The 25,185-nt window shown below is 36.4% G+C and overlaps 1 pseudogene; it reads right to left on the bottom strand.

Moving 5' to 3' along the window:
- Nucleotides 1-476: 476 nt before the first annotated feature.
- Nucleotides 477-25,185, bottom strand: part of LOC123600490 — a 134,281-nt pseudogene continuing 109,572 nt past the window's right edge.

Here is a 25,185-nt window from a genome sequence, read left to right as displayed (position 1 = left end):
TGGCATCCTCACCTGGACTATGCAGATAGCTCCCTAATGGTCTGAAGGCTGTCCTCCTTGTTCTTCTATGATCCATCTCCTACACAGCTGCCTCTCGGTGCTCCCGCCACAGGAACTTCTTTCCGTTACTGAAACATGTGAATCTCCTTTGGGTGAAGGGCCTGCTGTTCTTCTGCTGGGGGGCTCTGCTATCTGCTCATAGCCTCGGTTGCTTTTTGTCATCTGGTCTCTGCTCATAGATCACCACCTCTGCAAGTCATATTTGCATACTTAAATTGCTCCTAACCCAACTCACACTCACATTGTTCATAATCTTCATAAGACTTAATTTTTTTTTTTTTTTTCGTAGACTCATTTTTATTCAGGGAAAAATAAACCCAAACAAAAAAGTGTTCTAACCACACACAGGAGGGGTGAGGGGAGAGGGAGGTGTCTGTGCATCCAGCCCCAGCCCCAGCCCCTAGCCCACGCGGTTTTGGCAGCAATAACGGATGTGGGGTAATGCCCCCTGCCAAATAAAAATGATGTATGTTCTGCATGGGAAGGAGACGGGTGGAAAACCAGTGGGGAGTAGTTGGGGAAAGGGACAGAGAGGTCAGCACTGGGAACATGGCAGGTGGGAGGCCATTTCATAACATTTCTTGTTGATCACACCACAGGGGACACCTTCTTTGCCCATCAGCACGACTGGCGTCTTGGCAGTCGTGGTGATAGTGGCTCTGAAAGTGAGAGCTCCACCAGCCCTTCCGGTAGGAAGATCCGCGGTAAATTCCCCGTTCTGCAGCAGCGAGTCCTGGATAACAATATTTTTGGCCCCCAAGTGTCAGCTCATTCACGAAGAAAACTTGACCTTTTCCAACTAGGACACCAACCTCATTTGGCATGATGCTGATCACGGTTTTCCCTGGGACTGCGGGCAGATAGAAAGCGAGTCCTTATAGCACACAATGGCCGCATCCTGGCAGGTGCCGGCTGCCCTGAGGTTGTGGGGGGAAGATGTTCCACCCGGTTGGGGGCGCTGCTGCTGGGGCCACGGGCTACAGGCAGCGGAGGCGGACCGCTTGGGGCACGCATCCCGGCTCTGCCAGCAGATGTAATTTTTTATGTCTATTTTCCCTTGAGTGAATTATAAGCTCCATGAGGGCAGGGTTTTCTCTGTATTATTTACTACTATGGTTCCAGGGTCTACAAAGGTATTGGCATGTAATAGACTCTCAACACTTTCCAAATAAAGGAACAAGCTTTTTCAGGACCATCTTAGAAAAGTGAGTATTTTTGTAAGATTTAAATAGTTCACTGATTCTGAATATTGTTAATCAAATTTTTAAATTTGAAAGATACAAAGCACAACTGGGGCTGTCTTTCATCACTTCTTTTGACCTTAGAATGTGCAGAAGCATAAAAAAATATTAATAATGGTGATTATCATTAACACATTAAATGACTTAAACATAATTGCAGTGTTATGAATAGGTTTAAATAAGAATTAAATCATTTTTTCATGTTTTAAATATCTCTGTTAATAAAATCCTGGTAACTATGAAAAAAGTAAAATGCTGTCTTTCATTCTTTTTTTCTAATTTCTGTTTGTATAATTAAATGTCACTTTCCTATTTGCATGCTTAGTTTTATTTGGGTGTAAAATATAGTGACCCTGCTTCATTTGATTACATATTTCCTACTTAACCTATTTTAGAAAATCCATTCTAAATGACTTAAGAATATCTAATACAATGAATGTAATTAATATTTATTTGGTAAGTCAAAGAAATCTTTTTCAGGCACTTCTGAGAGAAAATCTCTACTCTTTTTTTTTTTTTTTTTATTAATGGTCTGTATTGGACAATTTGTTAAAAAAAACAGAAAGTGAATAGAAACTTTTAGGAAGGTCAACAAGAACAGAAGACATGTATTAAGGCTACAGGAGATATAAAATATGTTTCTTTGAGTGAGACCTGGCAGTTTTAAATATTTGTATCCCCCAAACCCCAAACATTTATAGTTATGATGCTTGTAACGCTCTTCATTTTTCAAGTAGTTCATAATTTTAAACACTGTGATGAAATATTTCAAACAGTAGCATTTTTAGAGCATAAAATGTAGAAATACAAATTATTTGTTGTGTCAGTGACTTTTTAATTTTCAAGACTGCAAATTCTCTCAAAGTTGGGGATGCTGGAACCTTGAGGATACTGTCACTACTCAATGTCAGCATATATTCCATGTGTGTTCAATAGAACTCCCTCTGCTTGTTTTTAATAAAACCTTTAGACAATCTCTCAAATGTCTACTTTGCATTTCATATGCTTCCTCAACATTAGCTCATTAATCTAGACTTTCTGACAAGTTATAGACAAGTGACTCTATTATTCCCAGTACAAAAATCCACAGTAAAAAAATAGCATTAAGTTGCTTGCTATTGAAAGTTATAGAAACTATGATGATGTTAAATAATATGGATAATAAAGTTAGGGATGTAGACCAGATGCCATTTTTCCCTTTCCCCATCCTATACTAATATCAAAATGATCAAGATTTTACTTTCATAGGAACACTTCCTTTTACATGTAGAAAAGAAATGGAAAACTTTGAAAAGATAACTGAGAAAGTAGTTAGACAGGCATCCTTCTCTTCCTCTTTCCCATTCTCTCCCTCAAATCCTTTTTGCTTTTTTTTTTTTTTTCATCAGCTTATTGACACTTATCTTTTTGAGAATCAGTATAATAGGATTAAGTTGATTAAGAGTTGATATTGACTATTCACTAAATACATGACCTCAAACAACTTAGTCATTTTTATTATTTTTAAGTAATCTCTACACCCAGAGTGGGGCTAGAACCTACAACCCCGAGATCACATGCTCCACTGACTGAGCTAGTCAGACGCCCTTACTTAATCTTTTGTGCTCCAGTTTATCATCTATAAAATGAGGACAACACTAGTTATCTCTTAATTAAATTCCAGTATAAATCAAATGGATTAACACATTCAAGTTTTCATAATCATGCCCAGCACATAGTGAGTGTTCAATAATTGCTAACCGGTATTTTGAAGCTAGAAATAGTGGTATTGGTAGTAATAGTAGTAATAATAAGCAGTAATAATAAGTACTAGTAGTAGAAGTGGTAGATGCCTACTATGTTTAAGAATTGTGCTAGTTACTCTATGTATAGTGGCAAATCAAGCAAACAAGGCAATTCTTGTGTCAGTCTAGATATTTTCTGGTAACCTGTCTTCAGTTTCCTTAATTCTCTCTTCAGCTGTGTCCCTTTGATTATCATATCCACTTAACTTGTTCTTAGCTTTCTATCTTGGATTTTCCAGTTACATGCTTTTAACTTTTTCTTCATAGATTGTCATTCTCTGCCAAAATTCTCCTTCTCATTGTCTGTTTTATTGAACATTTTAGTCACACTTGTTTTAATATTCCCACTTAATAACTCCAAACTGCTGGGCTAATTGTCATTAAGTACTGGAAAATTTTAATAAAATTTTATAAAGATTATTAGAAGTTCTGTATCATGTTATCTTTCTCTAGAAGGGAAAAACTTCCAGTTTTTGAACTCCTCTAGGCCTGGCTTGTTTTATGAGGCCTTTCTACCTTAGCAGGTGTGATGCCCAATTTCTGTCTCTGCAGTCTAGTGGAACCACTAGAAAAGATTCATCTTTTCAGTCCCCTCTCCACATTTGGAACGAACAGATGCATCTAGAGGGAAAAAGGAGTTAAGTGCCATGTTCCTCTCTCTGTGTTTCCCTCCTACCTACCCTCTCAGATTTTGAGTGTATGGAGAACCCTCAGACTCCTTAGAATAGTTGTTTAAGTTGTTAGTATTGGTCTGATACAATCTCACTCAACACATTCAGAAACATAAGTGATTTCTAAAAAAGTTGGTAAACTTCATATATTTTTAAATTTTATTTTTTTTTAATTTACATCCAAATTAGTTAGCATATAGTGCAACAATGATTTCAGGAGTATATTCCTTAATGCCCCTTACCTATTTAGCTTCCCCCCCCCATACCCCCTCCAGTAACCCTCTGTTCTCCATATTTATGAGTCTCTTATGCTTTGTTCCCCTCCCTGTTTTTGTATTATTTTTGTTTCCCTTCCCTTATGTTTGAACATCTGTTTTGTCTCTTAAACTCCTAGTATTAGTGAATTCATATGATATTTGTCTTTCTCTGACTAATTTCACTGAGCATAATACCCTCTAGTTCCATCCACGTAGTTGCAAATGGCAAGATTTCTGAGTAATACTCCACCGTATATATATACCCACACCTTCTTTACCCATTCATCCATCGATGGACATTTGGGCTCTTTCCATACTTTGGTTATTGCTGATAGTGCTGCTATAAACATTGGGGTGCATGTGTCCTTTTGAAACAGCACACCTGTATCCTTTGGATAAATACCTAGTAATTCAATTGCTAGGTCATAGGGTAATTCTATTTTTAGTTTTTTTTTTTTTTTTTTTTTTTTTGAGGACCCTACATACTGTTTTCCAGAGTGGCTGCACCAGTTTACATTTCCAGGGAAACTTCATATTTTTAAGAATGATAAAATTAAAATAGTAAAATTATTTCCACTAAAAGTGTCTGAGAATTCCTTATGTAAGAGTGAAACTTACATTTACACAAAAACTGCCTTTATTATCAAAGATGGAGTGTATGAATTCAAATGAGTAAAGTATTTGAGACAGCTTATGACCAAGCCTATAATTATCCTCTTGGGGGAAATCAACTTTTTCAGTCTTAATTTCTCTATGAATTATGATTATTTGATAAATGAGAAAAACACTGTGCTCCCCAGAAGGAGGGTGCAATATAAAACAAAGCATCTATCTAAAGGATTGCTATATTGGGCGATATGAAAACTTATTGTGATACAAATGTAAAATGATTCTATATTATTGGTCTGTGCCACCAATTGTGATATGTAAAATCTCTGTGCCCTCAGTATTCAATCACGTTTTTCATATCTAATGACTTTCTGTGCAATTTTAATTATTTAGGAGTCCTAATTAACTCAGTTATCCCTCCATTTCATATCTGTTTTAATTATATTTCTTTTCTTCTTTCATGGTTTGGAAAGGTAGTGGTCTTGTTCACTCCTTTCATCCTTCTTTTGGTTCTAGGTTCTCAGATACTGGTGCCATAAAGCAGAATTTTTGGCAAAGTGTCATTGTCAATATCCTTTGTGTAGCAGGCATTCAAAAGCTACTTCTGTCAGTGGGTACATGCACTGCTAAAACCCACTACATGATTCTCTGGAGACATCTAGCTCAATATGAACCTCTTCGCCAGCCTCTTACTTTGACTCTCATCATTTGATGCATATTCCACGCTTCTTACTCTGTCAGCTCACATCAAATGGATCAAGTGGGTTGAGGCAACAGCAAGGCGTATTGATTACAGCTATATTCTGCAATTGCACTTCACCCATAGAAAATTTCACCCTTGTCACCTCCTGTTGGGAGAGGAGTATGTGTGCAGGTTGTTCACTGACATCCCTTCTTTACATCTGGCCATCTCTGTCTAAATCTTTTTGCTGCTAAATAAGCACAGGAAACAGGTTAGCATGTCTGCATTAGTGAATGTTCAAATTAAAGACACCAGTATCCCCTTTTTCAAATACTTCCAATTCCTATCAGTGGCTCTTGGAAGCCTTCTCACTTTGGCTTTAGGGTAAGGCATCTCCCTTGGGGATCAAGAAGGAAAACACACAGCTCTCAATTTGGCACAAGTCCCACAGTTCTTTTTTTTCCTTCTCCCCTGTCATTTGCTTATTCAGGTGGCCTAAAAGGGTGTGGGAAAATTAAGTTGATATCTAAGTATACCAAAGCCTGTTCAATCATTTTTTAGTAAGTTCTTAAAACGTTATGATCCCAATTCTTTGCAGCTTTCTTTAAAATACAGGTTGCAGGGCACCTGGGTGACTCAGTGGTTAAGTGTCCGACTCTTGATTTCGGCTCAGATCATGATCTCATGGTCATGAGATTGAGCCCTGCATCAGGCATAGAGCCTGCTTAAAATTCTCTCTCTTCCCTCCCTCTGTACCTCCCCTGCTCACTTGCATGTGCTCTCTCCTTCTCTAAAACAAACATAAAATAAAATAAAATAAAATAAAATAAAATAAAATAAAATACAGGTTGTATTTACATACTCCTCAGCTTCTCAATTTTGTGTCTCATACATATTGGGCCACCATCTTAGGCGTGGCATCAGCGAGAATGGGGGTGTGTAGATTATATAGAAATTTATAGGCTAGTCTATGTACTTTGACTGCCATTTAGAGTGAAACAGGAAGCCACCTGAGGTTGTGAGTAAAGATGCATCATGATTTGACTTCCTTTTAAAGGTTTTCCTTTTTAAATGGCTGCCATATTAGGAATAGACTACAGAGAAGCAAGAACAGAGCCAGAAGGGGCAGTAGGAGCTAATACAATAATCTTTACTCATCACTCTCATTTTGTCAAGGAGGATAATGTTTGTGAGTAGCTCTGTAATAGGTCATGTCTCAGGTTCAGTTGGCCAAGATTGAGTTATTTGCTGACTCTCGAGCTGCAAGCACATCTAGGAAAGTATCTAGTGAGTATTATAGGGGATAGGCTCCTCTGGCCAGAAAAATAGGAGGGATGGCTGTTGGTTGGGTAATCGATAATGTTTTTCATGGTGGACTAAGAGCATTAAAATGTTTTGAAGCTTTTAATGAGAATATTACATTGATAAAGTTTTATTTTAGAATAGCCTTTCTAAATACCTAGAAAATAAACCAAAGAAGAGGAAGACTAGAAGCATGGAATCTAATTAGATGCTATTTCCATAATCAAGATAAGACATGGTAGTATATGATAGTGACCTGGGAATGATGGTGAGAAGCGAGGGTAATGGAGAGGAGGCATCAATGCTGTGCTCAGACTAGATAGTGCTGCCATTCTTTGAAATCTATACTTTTTAAAAAAGGGGATTGTGTTTAGGAAGAAAATTAGTTTATTTTTGGATATGCTGTGTTTAAGATGTGTTTGAAAAACTCTAAACAATTATGTACAGTAGACAGAGTCTGATAGGAAATATATCAAAGCTCAAACTATATATTTTAAGATTACACACACGTGATTATGTTCAAAGTATAAACAAAACATTAATTCAGAAAAAAATGGGATTAGAGCAAGATGATGTTCTGAACATATACTTTTATTCTCTCCTGCTCTGCATACAATGAGATGAGAGAGTGAGAGAGAGAAAGAAAGAGATATATATAAATAGCAGATAGAAATTTAAAATAACATTTGAAGGAGAAATATTAACAATGGGCTTGAAATGTTTAGTGTCAGAATGTAAAGAATATATACAATATAATCTTCAGAAGTAAAGTGAGAAGAAACTACAAAGTCAAAACACGTGAGAGAAAATATTGCTGCAGAATTAGAATTCCAGGAGTCAATCTGAGAATTTCTCCTTGAGAGGAGAAAGTACAAAATTATTGTCTCTAAAACTAGAAAAGGGAATTGCCAATGAAAACAAGTATTATTGACAGGCTCCTGTGATCATGCATGCCAAATTTGTAGTTACAAATTTAAAGGGAGGCAAATCAGTTTCAGTCCTTATTTCTGGAAGTTAGGTGAAGTTTTGCATGTAATCACAGTTGGGATTTTGCCAAGTGAGAAACCCAGAGGAATAGTGGGTTATGTGTCTTGATTATATTGAGCAAGAAATTATGGTGATGGATAAAGGAATATAAGTTGTGTACAAGAGTACATATCAGACCACAGATTGGGTATGCTGGTAAACACTTAAAAAAGTGATAAATTTAATGGATTGTACGATTCAGGGAAAGAAAAGAATTGTTGAAATGTATGCAAAGTCAGTGAGTTGAAATGTTAGAAGATTAGGGGCTCCTGGGTGGCTTAGTTGGTTAAGTGTCGGACTTTGGCTCAGGTCATGATCTCGTGGTTTGTGAGTTCCAGACCCACGTCAGGCTCTGTGCTGACAGCTAGCTCAGAGCCCGGAGCCTGTCTTTGGATTCTGTGTCTCCTTCTCTCTCTGTCCCTCCCCTGTTCTCTCTCACTCTCTCTCAAAAAAAATAAAACATAAAAATTTTTTTTTTAATGTTAGAAGGTTGTAGTAAGAGAGGATATTTTATTTATTAAAAATTTTTTTAATGTTTATTCATTTTTGAGAGACCAGAGAGACAGAGCATGAATGGGGGAAGGGCAGAGAGAGAAGGAGACACAGAACCCAAAGCAGGATCCAGGCTCTGAGCTGTCAGCACAGAGCCCAATGTGGGCTCAAACTCCCGAACCGTGAGATCATGACCTGAGCCGAAGCCGGATGCTTAACCTACTGAGCCACCCAGGCACCCCAAGAGAGGATACTTTAAATTTTTTTAACGTTTTATTTATTTTTGAGACAGAGAGAGAGACAGAGCATGAACGGGGGAGGGGCAGAGAGAGAGAGGGAGACACAGAATCGGAAGCAGGCTCCAGGCTCTGAGCCATCAGCCCAGAGCCCGATGCGGGGCTCGAACTCACGGACCGCGAGATCGTGACCTGAGCTGAAGTCGGACGCTTAACCGACTGAGCCACCCAGGCGCCCCAAGAGAGGATACTTTAAATCAAGATTTGAGATGTCATATATTTATTGGAAGTAAAAAAAAATCTAGAAATTACTATGAGATGAAGTGGATAGACAGGCAAGAGGAAAAATTTATATCAAATAAATTTTAAATAAGGATGACAAGATCTGAAAGCCCCAGTGACATGAACCTTCAATCTACTAAATGCTGAAGACCATATAATAAGCAACAATTACAGGTAAAGAGGAGAATGACTCAGATGTTAATACTTAAGTGAATGATTTCTATTGACTACAAAATTTCGAAATGTTATGTAGTATAGTCAGATAACGTGAATTTCAAAATAGTTGGGATTTAAGGGAGTGTTATGAATTACATGACTGTGTGTCCCCTTCAATTCTTCTGTTGAAGCCCTAACTCCGAGTGTGAAGATATGTGGAGGCTGGGTCTTTAGAAGTTAATTAGGGTTAGATGAGGTCATGTGCAGGGTGCCCTCATGATGAGTTTAGTGCCCTATAAGAAGAGACATGAGAGTTCTCTCTCTCCTGTGCACAAAAAACAAAAACAGAAACAAAAACAAAAACAAAAAACGTCGTGTGAGCACACAGTGCGATAGCAGCTACCTGAAATCAAAGAAGAGAGCCCTCACCAAGAAATGGCACCTTCATCTTTGACTTCCAAGCCTTAAGAACTGTGAGAAATATAGGTCAGTTGTTTAAGTCACCTAGTCTGTGATGTTAAGCCATAGCAGCCCAAGCTTATTAAGATGGGGAGTGATGAGAAATCATTCGGAGCCAGGAATGAGAGCAAGTAGAATACTCCTCCACCTTCAGCCCCAGCCCCATGGAAAGTATGTAGTGTGAGAGAAAGACGTAGTCACCCGTAAGAGAGCTTCGGGGCTTTGTCACTCCAATTCACAGAGAGGTGTTGTGGGAAAGAATGTTTGGAGTGGAGGCTTACAGTGTAGAAGATCTGTTTTAGACCACATGTATTAGAGGGCATGGGAGAAGGGCTCTAGGAGTTGGGGAAGTCTGAGATTAGGAGATGTACACAGGGGACAGAAATCCAGCTGACAGCTTAGAGAGTTGGGTCAGAACTGAGGTAAAGAAGTGTGACAAGAATATCTTCATTGTCTTTTAATTAAGCATGGATAATTGATTCTAATCACGACCTCCTGCAGACTGGCTTCAGTGGTGAGTCTTCTGGGGTTACAGGTGGCTCAAGCGCTGGTCATCTTGGAGGACATGCAGTTCTGTCAGTATCCCTCACACGCCACCGAGTGTGACGGCAGAGTTGGGAAATGGGTGGTTGCACCACAGCGCGAGACCTCATTGGTGTCACATCACCCCTAGAACATCTGGAACTTTGTAGGCTGTCTCTAAATATATATTCGGGCTGATACTTTCACACTAGCATTCTGTATGTTTCGTGCTAATGACTGTCTTAAATATGTGTCCGGCTTTGGGGTTCTTTCCTAACGTGCCTATTAGTAAAGTGGTATTTGCTTTTGATAAAATTTTATATAAACCTAATTTTTTTCACAGCAGTTGTTTGAAACTCCTTTCAAATTTAAAATTATATATATATATATTTTTTTTTTTGGGGGGGGGTGCTATGTATAAATACTTCATGAGGACATTTGTATAAACATTTTGGTGACAAATACATGAACACAAATAGATGTACTAAAGATGTTGTTTCATAAAAATCATGTGAAATATATGTAATAAATAAAATAAGATGAATTTGTGACATGTAATAATAAGAAAAGCTAACATTTATTGAGCTCAAGGTATAAGCTAGATGCAATCCTCAGACTCTTACCTGTGGTATCTGATGTCCATAATGACACTATAAAGTAAGTATCTTTATCAACTGCATTTTTACATGAGGACATTGAGGCACAAAGAGGTTAGAGAATTTACACGAGAACACTCACACATTATGGGGAGAAGTCAAGATTTAAACCTTGACCCCAGACCGAATGCTGAAACATACACATATATGCACACTTATATTCCCGTATACTTATATCATATATACGTGCATATATATTTATATATCACATATATAAATATATTATATATTTACATATCATATATAAAAATTATATATTTATCTGCTGCATATATAAATTAAGTAGGTCCCATGCCATTTGAAAGAATTGAAGCACCAGGACAGTTCAGGAAAGAAGGTGATTACTTCCGAAAGAAAGGATGAGAAACAAGAGGAATTAACAAGCTAGAGCTGAGGTGAACTATGAATATAGAGTATGAAGATTTCAAGTAGAATTGCCAACACGCACACACACAGAAAGTGCATATTTACAGAATGGCAAGTAGCTTCACTTTATTGAAGAGCTTGTGTGTATGCAAAACAGGTTAACAGTCAATAGGAATGGAATGATAAATTGGGACGGCATTACTGAAGATTTGCATTATATGCTCTTTTCTTGGCCTAACGTACAGTGGAGAAATGGAGATATCTGACCAGAGAAGTTTTGTTTTCATAATGGCCGTATTTTGGAAAGACTAATCTAGAAGAGGTTAATGATATCAATCAGCACAAGAATTGCTCAGTTCTAAAATCACCACAGGCATTTCTATAATAAATAATGAAAAAAGGAGGAAGGATCTTTTCATGCTTTGCTATAACTTAAAAAGTAACTTCTGTAGCTTTAATTTTACAGCTATATGACCTTAGTTGGAAATTATTAACCTAACATTTCAAACCCTTAAAACTTCTGGCAAGAAGTTAAAGACAAAAATTAAACCTGAACTAACATTAAATTTTAAAGTACTAAATAAATAAAATATTCTTAGAATGAATTCCTCAGTTCAATTTTTCCCATAATTTTTATTCTCTCTCTTTCTCTGTACTTCCATGAGGCTTATAATATGTGATAAATGTCACTTTGCTTGTATTCTAAAAGGAAAGAGGCAGAGATTAGAAAAATAACATGAAACTCAATATACCTATTTCTTTCATCATTTGTTTAAATAACTGTTTAATAGACCCAACGTAATAAGACTAACAGCCACGTTCTGCAAGGTGTTCTGCAAGGACACCTAAAGATCTTTCCAACCAAAATTGGTCATCGATGGTTACAGTTACCCCTATGTCCACCCCCCATCTTTGAAAGTTTTTACTAAAACTTTTACGTTTTCTCATTTGAATGATTAACACATAAGAAATGAGGTATTTCTACATTATTGACAAATCCCAAATAGAACAATAACTTTGTGATGCAAAGATTCACGACACTAATACTTTTATATAATTTGTTCTATTATATTTTAGGTAACTCAACATCTTCTGAGAATATACTGACCTCAGAAAATGTATAATAATTTTCAAAATCTTTCATAGTTAAGAATTAATAACGGCTTGAAAAGTACTTGCAAGTAAAGTCACTTCTCTTGAAGGAAGATAAAAACCCACCACAGGTCAGCAGAACTGAGTATTTCTTTTTCTCTCATTAGTGAGAAAGCTTTTATCTTTGGTCCATTTATTATCCACAAACTTCTTCAGATTGCTCCTGCAGTTCGAGCTATTTTTATAATGGAAATTACTCCCAGGAAGCTGAACCCTTATTTATTATTATTTTTTTAGGAAGCTGTACCTTTAAAATAATCTTGAAAAGCCAAAATAATTTGCTTTGTAATACTCTATTATTGGATAAGCACAGAGCATAACAGAAAAACTTGAAGAATTTGTAGAAAAACAAATAAACGTGGCAGATCTTGGCCAGACAACCGAACCATATACACTCTCATTCACTTCTCTATTTGGGATGAAAGCAACATGACATTCATTGTGCCTAACGTTGCTGTGGTTAAACATGCAATTTGAAAGTAAGAACACATTATAAATAGGGCTAAACAAAACCCCCCTCCTTCATGTAGGAGGGGTAATTAGGCATATGCCGCAGACAACTCTGAAAGCCCCAAAGAAGGATTTTCTTCCCAGTAATCTAAAATTGTCAAATATATTTTTAAATGAAATGTTTTCCTGCTTTCTTTGTTTTAAAATTCAGAAAGTTGTTTGCATATATCAAGCCCAAATATCTAAATGTGTTGAAAATGATCTTTGCAGTATCTAAAAACATTTGTTTTTTAAAGCAAGCAGAACATGTATTTAAAATCAATCAGTTATTTCTCTTTTTTTGGTCTTTTTCTAGATATAAAAATTAAATTAGTGTCTTCCCCATTCAATAACCTTCAGCTGGAGCAGGGCGTTTCTATACCAGTGTCAGGACTCTTTCTGGCACAAAGTAACTGTTTGGTTTTAATAATGAAGCCTAAGTTTTTTGCCTGTTTTTCTGAACTATTTTATAACCTCTTATGAGAGGAATTCATAAATTCTTTCCAGCCTGCCAAGATATTTGATGTTGCCAACACTCGGGAAGTGCATTAGACACTTAGTTACCCGGGGTTAAGATTTCCTGCAAAACTGGCGAGTCAACTAAGACCCAATCTCTATGGAGATTCAACAGCCATCGTCCAATCTTCTTTTTCTTTCCTTCCCCACCACCCCCCACCCAAACTACATGCCTTATTCTCGAAGAGACTCTTGACTCTTGCTCCAGACTTAATGATGCTGTTGTAATAATCTTAATGCACTTGTCTTGAAATATTTTCTCCCACAGTAGATTACGGACAAGTCAGAAGAATTGATGGGAAGCTAAATTTAGTCCTAAAGATCCTAGGCAGGGGAGGTGAAGTGGGTGACAATGTGACCAAAGGTACCAAAAAGCAGAGACTCTATCACAGCAGGTCCTCACTCCCCTCACCCCTCACAGGGTCACTATATGACACTCTGTTTAGTCACTTGTGTTTCTCGCAAGTGAGAAGTCATTAAGAAAAAAGCTAAATTTGGTTCCATATATTATGTTTAAAGAGCCATGGCTGTGTGTCAAATATTAGATGAGTATCTCTGAGGAGGGAAATGGGCTACTCTTTCTTTCAAACTGCCTGGCTTAAATGTGTTTTTAAGGAACTGCTGTCCTGGTAAAAGCTCGTCTCCCAAAGACAGAAATGGAAAGCAGAGTTTGGGTTGAGGACACCATGTATTCAAAACTGGGATTGGAATGATTTATCACTAACTGTGCTAAGCAACCAGTTGATGCTTCCACTTGGAAAACGGTTTTAGTATACATTGATGTCATCTGGTGGTCACAACTGTAAATCGTTATGTCCGGATTTTACACACGAGGAAACTGAAGATCACAGAGGTGAAGGGAATCATCCCAAGTCACAGAGCTGATAGATGTCAGAACGTGACCATAGACACATTGTCATAAAAGTGCATTTGTTACAGCTTCCTACAAAACCTGCCACTTCCCATTTTCCCAGATATTATACATATCAGTATGAATATCTGTCATATTATAGACTAGATAAAATTCAGCAATTTGATGAAAGTCACGGCTTACTACAGCAAATCATGTTATTCTTTTGAATTCTAAAATGAAATTGAAAATACTTTCCCATGGGAAAAACAATCTGCACTATCCCGAGTTTCCAATTCCTACCGGAGAAGCCTTCATTTAAAAGTCTTAGCGCCCCAACTAAGGTAGTACAAGAGGGGCTTTTGCTGGTTTCCAGGAATATAAAAAAATGTTGCACTCCTTCCTTTCTCAAATGGCTTCAATGTCATGGTATATCCCCACAAGGAAAGCATAGCGGAACAATACAACTAAGTGGTTAGGAGTATTCTAGAACCAGATTCTCTAGGTACACATCCAGCCCTTTCATTCCCTTGGGTTTGTGTCCTTGAGCAAATTACTTCCTCGCTCAGTGCCTCCTCTTTTCTTCTACAAATGGGGATAATAATATTACTTACCTCATAGTTTGTTGTGAAGAATAATTGAATGTAAGCTCATTTACATGAGGTTAGGAGCCTTGTGTAAAATGTACTTTTCAGGCTTCAAAACAACCCTAAGATATAGGCATTTTTAATCCTTATTTTAGAGATGAGATCACTGAGGCTTAGAAAGTTAATTAACTTTCCCAATGTCAAACAGGTGTGTGTGGCAGAGCAGGAAATGAAACACAAGTCTGGTTATAAAACGTCTGTTTAACCAGTATGATACATTTTAACCCGGAACTAGCTGATGTGTAAAATATCATATTCCCGAAAGTAGTGCGTTATTTAATCAGTTCAGAAAACGCGGAATTCTATGAAATGAATTTTTCTTTTCCAAAAACTTGACATTCCACTGATTTCTTTAAATATATATATATATATATATATATATATACATATTATTTTTAGTTTCTTTTTAAGGGGCATCATAGAGTTCAAGGTTAGGTGGTTTACCAAAGATAACAGGGTATGGCGATCGTTGTCCTCACCACATCATATTAGTTACTGTTTATGAACATCTATTATATATCAGCACTTTTCATGCACTATGTCAATAACTGTGACAACAACATAACATAAATACCTATGTTTGCAGATGGGAACACTGAGGCTTGTGTAGGTTAAGAAATGTACTTATAGTTATTCATATACAGAGTGGCAGACTTGTGAAATAAAATCAGATTTAGCTCCCAAACCTGTACCTTTTCTACTATGCAAAATTGCCTCTTATCATAAATTTCTGCCAGCAAGAAGAACAATATCCTTACTATGCTCATGACTATCTAATGGTCATGTTTTCATTCATGGAAATAACACACCTAGTGGGCCTCCATATTCTTCTTCACTTATTTTTTTAAATATTTTTTAATGTTTAATTTTTGAGATAGAGAGAAAGAGGGAGCGAGAGAACACAAGTGGGGGAAGAACAAAGAGACAGCGAGACACAGAATCTGAAGCAAGCTCCAGGCTCTGAGAGGTCAGCACAGAGCCGGAAGTGGGGCTTGAACTCAGGAACCATGAGATCATGACCCGGGCTGAAGTCCGACGCTTAGCTGACTGAGCCACCCAGGCACCCCTTCTTCACTTATTTTAGACTCAATAATATTTTAGTTTAATTCCTTTATTTATTTATTTATTTATTATTGTTTGAATGAGGAGGACAAATTCCCATAACATTTGTCTTTGAAAGCAAAAGGGGCCTAATTTCCTGAGCTCTTGCAAACAGTGGGACTTAAAACCTAGAATTTTAAAAACCAGCATGCTCAGCTCTGGTAGAGCCCTGAGGGCATCAGGAAGGGAGTCCCCACCCTTAAAAGACAGCAAGACCAGGGCACTTGGGTGGCTCAGTCAGGTCAGCATCTGACTTCAGCTCAGGTTGTGACCTCACAGTTTGTGGGTTTGAACCTCACAGTTCATGGGTTTGAACCCCATGTGGGACTTTGTGCTGACAGCTCAGAGCCTAGAACCTGCTTCGGATTCTGTGTCTCTTTCTCTGTCTCTCTCTTTCTCTCTCTCTTTTTATTTATTGTTTAATTTGCATCCAAGTTAGTTAGCATATAGGGTATCAATGATTTCAGGAGTAGATTCCTTAATGCCCCTTACCCATTGAAACCATTCCCCTCCCACAAACCCTCCAGTAACCCTCTGTTTGTTCTCTATATTTAAGAGTCTCTTCTGTTTTGTCCCCCCTCCCTGTTTCTATATTATTTTTACTTCCCTTCCTTTATGTTCATCTGTTTTGTATCTTAAATTCCTCATATGAGTGAAATCATATATTTGTCTTTCTCTGACTGACTCATTTCACTTAGCATAATAGCCTCTAGTTCCATCCACATAATTGCAAATGGCAATATTTCATTCTTTTTGATTGCCAAGTAATATTCCATATATCACCTCTTCTTTATCCATTCATCTGTCAGTGGAGATTTAGGCTCTTTCCATACTTTGTTTATTGTCGATAGCACTTCTATAAACATTGGAGTGCATCTGCCCCTTCAAAACAGCACACCTATATCCCTTGGATAAATACCTAGTAGTGCAATTGCTAGGACATAAGGTAGTTCTATTTTTAACTGTTTTCCAGAGTGACTGCACCAATTTTCATTCCCATAGTTTAAGTCCTTTATTCCCACATCATCCATCCATCCATCCATCCATCCACCTCCATTTATCTTTTACTTTGCCCATCCGTTTAACAAATGATTATTGACCAACCTTCTCTGTGTTAGCACTCTACTTAGTATTTAGGAGGTAGATATTATTTCAATGTGTGTGTGTGTGTGTGTGTGTGTGTGTGTGTGTTTCCCTGATGGACCAGTTTTTATATAATCTGGATTCTCCTGAATATATTTTGCAAGCATAATTACTTTCTCTTCTGAGTTCTTTTGTTTCAGATTTTTCCTTTTACATGTGAAACGTTGTTACAAACGTACATTCTGGTATATGATCTATTCACTTACTTATTCTTTAAAGAAATATTCATCATGTGCCTATCCTGTATCAGACATTCGCTAAATCCTGTATATAGAAGAAAGAAAAGCAGACAAAATACTTTTCCTTCTATTACATGTAGAAATAACAGAACATAAGCCAGCTGTGTGGTGAGACTGTGTTAGGTGGGACAATGGAGAAAATTAAGGCCAAGTGGTAACAGGACATGTGACTAATATAAATTAGATGATCAGAAAAGACTTATCCAATAGAGTGGCATTTTAACTAGTACCTGAAAGAAATGAGTCATACTAATGTTAGGCAAAAGCCTTTAAAGCAGACAAAGTAAGAGCAAAGATCTTGAGGCAGAGACTTCCTTGTCATGTTCAGAAATATGGCCATGTTGCCTGGAACAAGAAGCAGGGAGATAAAGTGGTAGATAATGGGGCCAGAGAAAAGGTGGGAGGTATTGAGGATGAAAGTCTAATCATTCTGGACATTATAAACCATTTTAAGACTTTGATTTTCGATCCAAGTGAGTTGAGAAGATGGTCAGATAATTTAAATTAATAATTTAAGATGGTCAAATAAGAGTAACTTGGCTGGACTTCGATTTTTCAAATGTCATTCTGATGGTTGTATTGAGAATAAACTGTATAGAAACGAGGATAGATAAGAGACATGGGTGCCTTAGGGCCAAGGTAATGGTAGATAGAGACCAGTATACAGAAAGTAGAACAAAAAAGTTTTCTGTGGACATGAGATGTGGTGTGTGTGTCAAAGACAAGAGTCAGTAGTAAGTCCACATCTGGACTGTGTAGCTGAAAAGATGCAGTTGCCATTTACTAAGATGACAAAGACAGGAGATTCTCACAGGAAAAATCAGGAAAATCACAAGCAACACCCTTACTATATGCCAGCACTTTTTATGTATTACCCCATTTAGTCTTTACATAAAAACATGCAGTTCAGTTATGAACCTCTACCTTTATAACAGAGGAATAAGTGAGGTTAATTATTTTCCTAAATTCACACAATTAGGATAGCAAATCAGTACTCCAAATCATGTCTGTATCATCATAATGCCAGTGTTGCATTCATTGTATGAGTCTATCTCTCCCACTACTTGGGATTATGTAAATGTTTGCCTGGTCTTTTCCTGACTTTCTGATCCAACATTACAGTTGGATTACATTCCTTAGTGTAAATCTGGTTTCATTGTCATTTCCGGGAATGTTGTGTCCAAAGTAGATACACAGTAAGAGTTTAGAACAGAAGTATACCATGCCTTGACAAAGAAAATTAATTCCTATCATCCTGCTGGAAGCAAGATGACCAGTGTTGCCTCTGTGGCCATGATACGGTATTTAATTGTGTGAGTTTATCACTTAGAACAATATTGTTAATAATGGAATGTTGAAGTTGTGAAAATAAGACCTAGAAAACACGTGCATTGCACACATATACACAAACCAAATAAGAATCATTGAATATTAATGCTAGAAAGAACACAGCAATAACTATGTTATTATAGAAATGACAAAACAGGGCTCGGAATAATTAAACTATTTTTCAAGGTCACAATACTAAAGAATTTGGTTTCAGAGATTCTTCATTTCTTTGCAAAGAGACATTTTGTGTTGCTCTATATTCCTAGTATTTAAAAAAGTGGATGAAAGTTTAAAAAGTATAATTTGGCAGCATAGATGGCAAATATCAGTAACACAGGTTAATATCAGAAAGAAAAAATATGATGTATTACGTGTCTCAGAAACTTTTCTGCAAGGTTTGGTTTTCTTAGGATTAGAAATTTGGGTGGATTGGCTGCAAGTTTATCTAAGCGAATAGTATTTTTGTTTGGATAGCATGGCAACTTTGCTCAGGGAGTTGATCTCTGTGTCTCAGTATTCACCTGAAGTAAAATTTCCATAAAGGTTATTGTTTGAGAAATGGGTAGTTTGTTAGAATCTTTCAATTAGTAAGACATTGTTTGCTGATTCTGTGTCACTTGGAAGCTTCATTAACTCTTTCAATCCACTGGAGCCCTGTCAGGCAATAACTATTTCAGTGAATGAAGTAAATCCACTAGATTTTGAAAACCATTCAAAAGAATGACTCCAATGAAGAGCTGACATGAGATTCTTAATCTCTATCCCACACATACTGCTTTCTCTCATTGCAGATGTTTACACATAAAATGTATGCATAACCTTCTGATGTCAAAATCATGTTACTTTTTGAACCAAGGAAAGGTAATATATTTAATAGTTGAGAATTAGCTACTACCAGAATCCTATGTACACTCTCCCAACTTATTAGAACATTTTACAGGCAATTGTATCTAGAAATGTGTGTGTTTTGAGTAAGACTCAAGGTTAAGTTGTAATGAATTGCTTATTAAAGCAAGCTCTTTCATGTGACATTGATACCTTTAATTAAAACTGGAACATTTTTTAAAATAATGGAAATTTCAGATTGTTTCACCACTTTTTTTTTTTTTTTTTTTTTTTTTGGCAAAAGTTCATGTCTAGAATGGAGGAGGAGGATTGTCTGAGAATTTAGTGATGTAAGGTCCTCAAAAAACACATTAGGTAAATTAAGAAAGGAACTGGAGACCTAACATAATAATTCTTGTGTGTCTAGACTCAGTTGTCTAGAATGGATGCTTGAATATATTTGAATCTTTCTGTTTTATTTTATTTTATCTTTGCGTTTTTTATGTCACTATCCTTAGGTTCAAGCTGTATGGCAAATTTTCACCATTAAATAGAAGTCATATAAATAAAGTCAGGTTTAATTAATAAATGCATATCTTTTATGGAACAAATAACTCATTCATTGTAAATTATTCACAAAGGGCATTCAGAATGTCATAGAAATTAATCATTATGGTTATATTTGTGTATATATGTGTGTTTGTACATATGCATGTGTGTGTATAAATATTTCTTTGACTAAAGCTCTGAAGGTTAAAATACTGTTAGTGGGTTTTTAAATAATATTTTTAAGAAAAGTGATTAGGAATACTGGAATATATTAAGCATCAACACTGCTTATTTTATTCTTTTAGGGTTTTGCTTATTGGAGCCAGACTTCCTGAGTTTGAAACTTGACTCCAATGCTCGTTAGCTGAGCAATTTTCTTATTCATAAATTGCTTCATCTTCCTAAAATGTTAAATGAAGGAGAAAATAATACTATGTCATAGGGTGGTTGTCATAATTTAGATAATGAATATATGTGAATTTCTTAGAACATTGTCCATAATTTAATACATGTGCAAATAATGTTAGCAGCTGTCATTATATTTTACTTTAACTGGCATTTGGCATTATTGTCTTGGATTTTTATAAAATATATTTGATTTGACTCTACTAGGTTATATCTTATGTTAGATTACAACTCTTCTATTTAACGTCTAAGATATTTTATGTATTTATAAAAATATTTATTGCACAAATATTGGAAATAAATTTATCAATAAGCAAGAAGAAAAATACATAATCTCATCAACAAAAATGATCACTATTTATATCTGGTGATTTGTGGGTTTCTTTTCAGTCATGTCTTTCATTAGTATTTTACATAGTTTAAGTCATTATCTACATGAACTTTTATATTATAATTACCTAGTTAGCATTTAATAAAAGCATTTTGGTATATCATCACAAAAAATATTTTAATGTGTGTATAATATTCCATATGGTAAATAAAGCATGATTTAATCATATTTCTATCATTGGTCATTTACCCTATTGCCAATGTTAGCATTAAGAGCAAACCTATCGCATGACTTTGTTACATTAACATTTGTTAAATAAGGCTTTGTTAAATAGTTCAGGATGTAAAACAAAAGACCACAAGAGAAATTTATACAGAGAGATTTATTACTCACAGGTCATGGAGGAACTATTAGGCATGTCAGGGAAGTCAAGGCAGGAGGTAGGCAGAAAGAGCCATAAGAGTTGGGCCACATGATCTTATTAGGGTCTTATTAGGGTCTGTGGGTGGAGTGCTTTGGGGTGCTCCAGTTAAGACCCAATTGGTCAATTCAAAACAAGAGTGGAGTTTGGGTAAACTCTAAGCAGGGGGTGGGGTCTTAGGGGCACACAAGGAGAAGGCCCAAGGAGGAGGGGAGACTTCAATCAGAAGGGCAATTGGGAAGTCATTTCTAGAACTTATATTTGCTTGTACCTCTGAAGGCTGTTATCCAGAGCATACACTTGCATGAGGGGTTTAGTGGAAGCTTAAGACTCCTGGGAAGTTACTGGCCAAACAAAATGGATGCCAAGGCAGCAGTACTATGGAGTAGCTTAGCTAAACTCTCGACATCCTAAAAATGGCATTATTACTCATACAGGTTTGTTTTCCTTTTGTATTTTTTATTATGAAACATTTCCAGAAGATTACAAGGACAATTTATATAAATGCATGAGGAGCTCAAACTATTTTTCAAAAAAAATTGAACAAAACTTCAGTACTACAAATGGCATCCCACTGATTCCTACCCATTTTTAGTGATACTCTAGAAAATTGTAATACTCTAAAGAAAATGGCAGATTATCCTTTTTTCTTGTTATGCAAATAGCACACATATCTAAAATAGAAATATAGATATAGTACAATAAAATGACACATGGAAACATACAATAAAAAGTGTCTTCTATCTACCCCACATTCCCAGAACCAGATGGATAACCAGAGTAACAGAAAATGACCTCTAACTCTTTATTTGGGAATAGCCACAATCTCTCTCCACTTTTCTTTTCCCTTGCTCCCTTGTCTGGCTGCCAAGCTAGCCATTGGCAGTGTGAGAGAACAGCCAATGGATAATGGGCTTCATCTCTGCTATGTGATTATAGACCCTGAAAGATTGCAGTCTGCACCACACCAATACAAGATGCTTGATGTGTTACTTCCCTAGCACAACTCAACAAGGTGACTGTCATCTCCTTTATACAACCAAGCAATCATCATCAACAACAAAACTGAATTGCTTGTCCAGTGTCACATAGTTGGTAAACATAGGGCTTAATTTCATACTCTGATCACTCTTGCCCACAGCACCACGCAAGTTGGAAAATGTAATCACTGTATAAATTCACGAACTTTTTTTTTTTTAACATTTATTTATTTTTGAGAGACACAGCACAATCGGGGGAGGGGCAGAGAGAGAGAGGGAGACACAGAATCCGAAGCAAACCTGCTTGCTGTCAGCACAGAGCTCGACTTAGGGCTTGAACTCACAAACTGTGAGATCATGACCTGAGCCGAAGTCAGAAGCTCAACCGACTGAGCCACCCCGGCACCCCTTTGCTAACTTTTTAAATAAAAAATCCTATCAATCAATTTGAATTTATTTAGTTATTACTATACTTAATAACTACGTTTATTTTCTCTTGTCTGTTTTTTTAATTTATGTGAAGTCATATAACATAATTTCCTGTTATAGATTTGAAATTCACTCTACTTTGTGAAATATAAAGTTAATGACATAACAAAAACAACAAATCATTTTGATCCAAGGAGTTGATTAATTAGATAAATTTAGAAAAGTTACAGAAATATAATTAATATTTAGTCTAGATTTCCCTAAGAGTTCCTAATTTTAGAAAATATGCATATGTTATCCGGAGATAAATTTCTACAACATAATCCATCTGTAATACAAATAAAAATGTTGATATAAAAAAGTAACTCTTAAAAATCATAATAACATGGAGGTCCTAATGACTGGGTATTTAGTTCCAGTGACAGGGCTATATCTAGAGACAGTGACGGGAATTGGGCTGAAAGTATCTCCTATACATGTAATGAACACTGCATTTCCAAAAGTTGCCATTAATCCTATGCTTTCAGAGTCAGAATCTTATGTACATTGAATTTTTGCTTTCTTATATTTTTATTGTACTAAGAACACTTAATGCAAGATCTAAGCGGTTAACAAAGTATACGATACAGTATTGTTAATTCTAATCACAGTGTTGAACAACAGTCAGTCCTACTGAACAGCAAACTCCCCATTTCCTCCACCCCAGCTCCTGACATTCTACTACCTTCTATGACTTTGACTCTTTGAAATAACTCATGAAAGTACAATCATGCAGCATTTGTCCAACTATGACTGACTTATTTCACTTCGCGTACCGTCTCAAGGTTCATCTGTGTTGTAGCATGTGGCAGAATTTCCTCTTCTTTTTTTTTGAATCATATTCCACTGTTTGCATATATTTCATTTTCTTTATCCATTCATCTATCAATGTAAATTGAAGTTTCAAACATCCTGCCTGTTCATGAAAAGATGTTCAACGTCGCTCCTTATCAGGGAAATACAAATCAAAACCACACTCAGATATCACCTCACGCCAGTCAGAGTGGCCAAAATGAACAAATCAGAAGACTATAGATGCTGGAGAGGATGTGGAGAAACGGGAACCGTCTTGCACTGTTGGTGGGAATGCAAATTGGTGCAGCCGCTCTGGAAAGCAGTGTGGAGGTTCCTGAGAAAATTAAAAATAGACCTACCCTATGACCCAGCAATAGCACTGCTAAGAATTTACCCAAGGGATACAGGAGTACTGATGCATAGGGGCACTTGTACCCCAATGCTTATAGCAGCACTCTCAATAATAGCCAAATTGTGGAAAGAGCCTAAATGTCCATCAACTGATGAATGGATAAAGAAATTGTGGTTTATATACACAATGGAGTACTACGTGGCAATGAGAAAGAATGAAATATGGCCTTTTGTAGCAACGTGGATGGAACTGGAGAGTGTGATGCTAAGTGAAATAAGCCATACAGAGAAAGACAGATACCATATGGTTTCACTCTTATGTGGATCTTGAGAAACTTAACAGAAACCCATGGGGGAGGGGAAGAAAAAAAAAAAAAGAGGTTAGAGTGGGAGAGAGCCAAAGCATAAGAGACTGTTAAAAACTGAGAACAAACTGAAGGCTCTGATGGGGGGTGGGAGGGAGGGGAGGGTGGGTGATGGGTATTGAGGAGGGCACCTTTTGGGATGAGCACTGGGTGTTGTATGGAAACCAATTTGACAATAAATTTCATATATTGAAAAAAAAATCCTGCCTGTTTTAAACAATGCCACAAAGAACACAGGAGTGCAAATAGGTCTTCTAGATTTTAATTCCTATGGATAAATACCCAAAAGTAGGAAGACTGTCACATCGTAGTTCTATTTTAAATTTTTTGAGGAAACTCCATACTGTTTATCATTCTTTTTTAATTTTTTTAATGTTTATTTATTTTTGAGAGACAGAGAGAGACAGAGTGTAAACAAGGGAGGGGCAGAGAGAGAGGAAGACACAGAACTCGAAGCAGGCTCCAGGCTCTGAGCTGTCAGCACAGAGCCCAATGTTGGGCTCGAACTCATGGACTGCAAAATCATGACCTGAGCTGAAGTTGAATGCTTAACCAACTGAGCCACCAGGTGCCCCTGTTTATTGTTTCTAATTTCATAATTCTACTTTCTGGATGCTATTGCTGATAAGAGATTAGAAGAAGCTGGATGGCTGTAACTGCTTTTCATGTTAAAATGACAAAATTTAGAAAAATTAGAAAAGAAATGACAAAAGTGCTATTTTCATTGTGAGACAAGCACTCATTCACACTTCAGCAGTTATCAAAAGAAATTTTTTCTTGCAGGGTATTACTAAATAAAGTCAGGGATTACTAATGTCATATAGAATAATTTCTAGTGGATGGTTTAAGTTCATAGTCTTAATGATTAGGCCATAGGTAGTAAAAATTGGAAAAATGAACTTACATTACTAGATAAATTAGGCTGCTGCACATCTGAAACTCATAGCAACAGTAAACTCAAACTCACATAAGTTCAGGAAGAACTAAAAAAATTAATGTATTTACTAAGAGGTATGTTTTTAAAGAGTAAAAACATCTCATTTGGCAATAATGCATTTGCTAAATACATTATTAGTGTTCAGTGTACAACATTCCATGCACTTCTGTCTAAATATGCATAAATATAACAGCCAGATGGATTGTGCTAATGCCAGCATTGCAAAACATTACCTCAAGCAGAAGCACTCTATAATAACTAGATTAATCAGTAATTGCTTTGATGTTCATCAAAATATCATTAATCCTTATAAATTAAATGGTTATTAATGCACATGAAATATGGATTTACAAAGAAAAAAAATCTTTGTAATTATTGCCTTTATTGTTGTTCTCTGTGTTTACAAGTTATTTTAAAGGTAAGAATGCAACACTCTAGGTCCTTATAACAGGCACACTTTAAATCAGAGTACACAAGTTGTTTGTTTTAAT

This window comes from Leopardus geoffroyi, chromosome D1, assembly GCF_018350155.1.
Source record: "Leopardus geoffroyi isolate Oge1 chromosome D1, O.geoffroyi_Oge1_pat1.0, whole genome shotgun sequence".
In the NCBI taxonomy this organism is placed as follows: Eukaryota; Metazoa; Chordata; class Mammalia; order Carnivora; family Felidae; genus Leopardus; species Leopardus geoffroyi.
Note: the sequence above shows the minus strand (reverse complement) of the source record. Positions and strands in the feature narration are given on the sequence as shown.